General features: G+C 40.6%; 1 non-coding gene across 1 annotated transcript; it reads right to left on the reverse strand.

The window, feature by feature from the left end:
* Positions 1-4,219: 4,219 nt before the first annotated feature.
* LOC133813438 (small nucleolar RNA R71) lies at positions 4,220-4,326 on the reverse strand. The gene has a single exon (XR_009884450.1). It is a non-coding gene; the product is annotated as a small nucleolar RNA R71 (small nucleolar RNA).
* Between the last annotated feature and the right edge of the window lie 1,609 nt (positions 4,327-5,935).

A 5,935-nucleotide genomic window follows, 5' to 3' on the forward strand; every position in this document is an offset into this window, starting at 1 on the left:
TCCCTCCTTTCGATGGGATACACGCTCTGAGATTGGCTTCATCCTTTGGATCGAGCTTGCCTTGTAGCCTCGATCATTCGAGCTTAGGTACTATTTGTCTCTTTATTTCTTGTTCGCTTGGCCCTCACCCTTTTGCTTTCTTGTTAGATGCCGCAGAATTCGGGATAGTGGTGGGGGTCAAAGCTCGCGATTCTTTACTCACCAGTAGCTTCAAGCCCGGAATCTCCTTTTACTCAGAACCAACCCTTAATTCGGGAGCACGAACTGAGGCGTGAGCAAGAGGACATTTGAGACCATTTCCGACGTCAGATAGACGAGGTCGAAGAAGGGAAGAGAAAAAGATTAAGGGTTGCCCTTTATCCGGATCCAGACACAGAGCTTAGACCGACTCCTCTCGATCCTACACTCAAAGTGACAATCACCTTCAAGCCGCGCTCTTCAATTTTTATTGATGGGGGAATCTTCTACCTCGTAGTCGAGGAGAGAAGTTTTCGAGGCCGAGCAATACTGGAGCTCGGTTACGTCATTAGGTCAGATAGTTGATATTCTGGCCCTTCACGGCCTAGGACTATCGGGCTTGCTGAGGTGTCGAGCTCTGACCTCCCACGAGTGGAGTTGCTGCGCTCCAGGAGATGGAAATCCTGACAGCAAGCTGAGATACGCAGCTTGGAGCCAGGAGCATATGAAGGCAGGGGCAATACTGCCCTTGAAGTCTTTTTTCAAGGACTTCAAAGACTTTGTTGGGTTGGCTCCCTTCCAGCTCAACACCAATTCTTACAGGGTTCTGTCTGCCTTGAGGTCGCTGCACCACGAGCTGAAGTGGAAAGGACCTTTGCCAGAGGAGATCTTATATCTCTTTTGTTTGAAAAGAAATCCCTCTCGAGCTCGGGGAGGAGAAGAAGATGTTTGAAGATCTTCCCAACTGACCGGCAACCTTCGGGCATGTGGGCTCTTAGGGGTGGATTAGTCTACATCTGACTGATCCAACAAGAAGTAGGAACGATGGGAGCTCGTGCCTCAGCCGACCGGTAACCTCCCCCCACGGAGAGATGTGAGGCCTCCATCTCCGGCTCAACGTCAAAGGAATCCACAATCGGGGAATGAGGCCAACGACGAGGCCTTGAGCTCGGGCTCAAATGAACAAGGTACAGTCATCCTTAGCTCGGATTTATGGTCTCCCTCACTACTAAAACATAAGCCAGATAGATTAGTATTGTGTGAGGACGATAGGAACCATTTTTATGTATGGTCTTGGGTAGATGAGAGGGTACATAGGTTCGATAGCTGGCTCGGGAAATACGACACCATGTATAGCCTAAATGAGGTATGGAACAGAATAGTCGTTCAATACGGGACTAACGACTATAGGGACCTTTCGAGATTGACATCCACCTATAGAGAAGATACTCCCCCCGCCTCTTCTGAAGATGGGGGAATTTCGTGGTCGTCGAGCACAAGCTCAGGGGAGAGTTCCAGTTAGGTTTTTCTCCACTTGTCTTTTTATTCCTTGTCTGTCCGTATCATGTTAAATTATTTTGTTTTTGGGATAACTCATAATGTGGTATAAATGTGCAGGCGAGATGGACTCCGACCTTGACAACATCCTAGAGAGTGGCGGGGCCAAGAGAAGTAAGCGCCCGAGGGGCTCGCGGACGTCCGAGCGACCCGCCAAGGTCCTCAAGAGGATTGAGAAAACACCTCCTCCACCAGCTCCAGTTGCTATGAGCCCGGCTGTGGAGCTGACTCCTTAGGTCGAAGCGTCCACTACGGTCGAGCTCCAACTCCAATCATGGTTCACTCAACTCTCGGCCCACTGATTAGTGCTCAAAAATATCATTTTATTAATCTTAAAGTGTAAAATTAATTAAGTTTTAATTAATATTTTCATGGATTTATTGTCATATATTTTATATTTGAAAATATTAATTTTAATTTATTTTGTGTTTAATTTTCAGGAAATAAAATGATTTTTGACACAAAGAAAAAGAAAGAGGAAATAAATAATTAAAATTGAAGAAATCATGAAGAAAATGGCATTTTTGAAGATGGAATGGCCCAAAATTAAGCCCAAAACATGCCTGACGCCGCCTGCCACGCTGACACATTCTGACGCCGAGGGTCCCATCAGCCTGACGAGACTCTGACAGCCGCCAGCCTCCCTGACATGCCTGACGCCGCCTGCCACGCTGACACATTCTGACGCCTCCAGCCCAGCAGCGAACCGTAGCCCGCCACGCGTCCCACTCGTCAGCCCATGCTCCCTAGCACCCGACCACGACCAGTCTGTGTCTCCCATTTTCATCAGCTTTTTAAGCCACTTTCCCACTATTTTATACACGGTTTTACACGATTTTGAGTCCTATTTACACTATAAATAGAGTACCAAATGGTGAAAAATGAGATCAGATTGTGCAAGGGAATAGTAGAGAGTATTGGAGAGAAAAACACTTACTTTTCCTATTTTTCTTTTACATTTTCTTGAGTGAAAACAATGCCTATTTTAGGCTAAATTTTCTTGTGGAAAGGCTAGAGTGGAGTTCATGTTTAATATTATATTTTTAATATATTGATTCTTTATTTTGTTCTTCATTTCTATATATTTGTTACAATTAAATTTATTTTTTTCTAATTTTTGTTCTAAATTTATTATTATCTTTTACATAAGTCTAGTCATGCTCTTCTTATGTAATTTAGGTTTTTAATTTAATTTAGAATATTTGTTATATTATATGCTTTTTACTGCATTCTGCCATTGGTATTTTGTCGCTCTAAAGTATATAATATGATAGGTTTTAAAATTAGAAGTTAGTATAATTTAATTAAAGAACATATTTTAAGGTGAGCTTTAATATATATATTTTCCAACTATAATTAATGGTGTAGAATTATAGTTGAGTATAATGAATCAATTTTATTAAAATATATATATGTTTGCATGAATGAAACTTATGCCTTCCATACTTTCTTTCTGATTCTAATCCCTCGATTTTATTCATTTAATGCTTATATTCTTTTTCAAATTCACATTTTTACAAAGTTTATTATTTTTAATTTACTAATCTTTCTTTTAATTTTGTACTTTACCTCTCTGTGGATACGACATAGCCCGATTACTACTGCGACCGCTTAGGAATTTATTGGGCGATATCAATTTTTGGCGCCGTTGCCGGGGAGGTAATTCTACAATTAAAGGTTTGCCTAGTAAATTAATTTTTTTCTTTCAATATATATAAAAAAAAAAATAAAAAAAAAGTAGTGTAATTTTTAATTTCTCTTTTATTTTATTTTTCCTTAGTAGTTTTATTTATTTATTTTATTTATTCATTTTTTTTTAATTTTAAGTTTAGAATTTTTATTTTAGATTTAGGTTTTTTCCGGAAAAAAAAAAATCAAAAAAAAAAAAAAATCACAAATAAAAATCAAACAAAGTATTGAGAACATTTGTGTAATCGTGGAAATTAGTAAAAACCAAACTTGTTCTGTCTTAGAAAAATTGGTTCTTAAATAAGGTCTGTGTTAGCGTTACCCTCCAATCTTTTCTAAGAACCTCGGGGAGTTCTAGAAAAGCTCTTGGGCCTAAAGTGGTACCTTGGCAGCCTTTCCAATTGGCCTGGGAACATTTTGGTGTATACTTATTACATTATTACATATTTGCGCTTATAATACTTACAAAATAAAAAATAAAAAATAAAAAAAAATATTTATGCCACGAAACAGAGACACACTAGGGAGATTTGTGAGACAACAAGTAGAAACTTTAGAAAACTCTCCTAGTTCGTCGTTTTCTTCCATTCGTTCAAACACTCCTGATTCACCGAGACTTCCTGAACCACCCACGATGGCTCATCAAGATGAAGTCCAACCAAGAACGCTACAGGAATATTTACATCCTACGCGTACAGCCACACCTTCGTGCATAATGTATCCCAACAATATGCCAAATTTCGATTTCAAACCCGGCATGATTAACCTCCTACCAACCTTCCATGGGTTGGAAAATGAGAGTCCGTACGTGCATATTCGGGAATTCGAAGAGGTGGTGGCTACATTCAACAACCGAGCTGATGTCACCAACATTGTGAGATTGAAATTCTTTCCTTTCTCACTCAAAGACAAAGCAAAAAGCTGGTTGTATTCCTTAAGGCCTAGATCTATCGGAACATGGGACGAAATGACAAAAGCATTCTTTTCCAAATATTTCCCGCCCCATAAGACTAGCAGCCTTAAGAGACAAATCTCTACCTTCATCCAGAAAGACCATGAAACTTTCCATCAGGTTTGGGAGAGGTTTAGAGATTTGATAAATCAATGCCCACATCATGGATACGAAAGCTGGCGTCTGATCAGCTATTTCTATGACGGTCTCACAACTGGACAAAGACAATTCGTACAAATTATGTGCAATGGCGAATTCCTTCAAAAAGATCCCGATGAAGCTTTCGAGTACCTCGACGATCTTGCTGAAAAATCCTACACATGGAATGGACCAAGTCCTATGGACAAGCCACGATCAACTGGAATCTACCAATTGAAGGAAGAGGATAACGTCAAAAGCCAAATTGAATCATTGAGACAACAATTCGAGGCTTTCAAATCTCAAGAAGGTAGAGGAATCCACATGGCTGCAAAAGTAGAGACACGAGATCCATGCTTCATCTGTGGAGGAACGGAACATCAACCGCAAGAGTGCCCAACTCTTAGTGAGTTAAGAGGAGGAAAAGAGGAACAATGCAATGCCTTAGGGGATTACAAGAAACCTTATAACCCTTTCTCAAACACTTACAATCCTGGTTGGCGCAACCATCCAAATTTCAGCTGGAAGGATTCGAACCAAGCATCTGGGAGCCAATGGAGGCCTGAGCAGCAACAACCACCAAAATCATACAACGCTCCTCAAAATATCATGCAGTCAAGTAATTCTCTTGAGAGTACTTTGCAAATGCTTGCACAAACTCAAATAGCCTCAACTCAAGAGCTCAAAGCTTGTTTCACACAAATGGTAGAGGAAATGAAAGACATGAAAGTCCAAATGACAAAGCTAAACACTACTTTGGCTATTCAAGAGCATGGGAAACTTCCCGCTCAACCTCTAATCCATCAAAAAGGGCAACACATGGCACAAACCTCCTCCTCTGCAGATACAAATTTCAAAGAGGTTAATGCCATAACTACTCGAAGTGGTCAAAGTACGGTTTCACCGTTAACAAAGACAACGAGTACGTCAATGCCCGCTCCAGATAATGATGTGCCAATAAACATTCCAGTAAAGGCACCCTTTCCTCAAGCTTTGAAATCCACTGGAAAGGTACTGGAAAATCATGGTGAAATCCTAGACCTTTTAACACAAGTGAAGATCAACTTGCCATTGTTGCATGTGATCAAACAAGTGCCGGCTTATGCCAAGGTTATCAAGGATTTATGCACCGTTAAAAGAAAGCATCATGTCAAGAAAACTGCATTCTTGGCAGAACAAGCTAGCGCGGTAATTGACTGCAAAACACCGCCTAAGTACAAAGATCCTGGTTGTCCCACCATCTCATGTCAAATAGGGGAACAGGAATTTGGTCAAGCCCTTCTAGACTTAGGAGCAAGTGTAAATCTCATGCCATATTCAATATACTTGCAATTAGGTCTAGGAGAACTCAAGCCCACATCTGTGGTGCTACAACTGGGTGATCGATCAGTTAAGAAACCTCGGGGAATAGTAGAAGACGTTCTGATTCAAATTGAAAAATTCTATTACCCTGTTGACTTTCTCATCTTGGACACTCAATCTGAAGTAAGTATAGAGTCCAAAATTCCCATCATTCTCGGTAGACCTTTCCTCGCAACAGCAAATGCACTCATTAACTGTAGGAATGGTCTCATGAAAATCTCTTTCGGGAACATGACTCTAGAAGTGAATGTTTTCCACATCGGCAAACAACCACCTGAC

The sequence above is a fragment of the Humulus lupulus genome, chromosome 1 (assembly GCF_963169125.1).
Source record: "Humulus lupulus chromosome 1, drHumLupu1.1, whole genome shotgun sequence".
Classification (NCBI taxonomy): domain Eukaryota; kingdom Viridiplantae; phylum Streptophyta; class Magnoliopsida; order Rosales; family Cannabaceae; genus Humulus; species Humulus lupulus.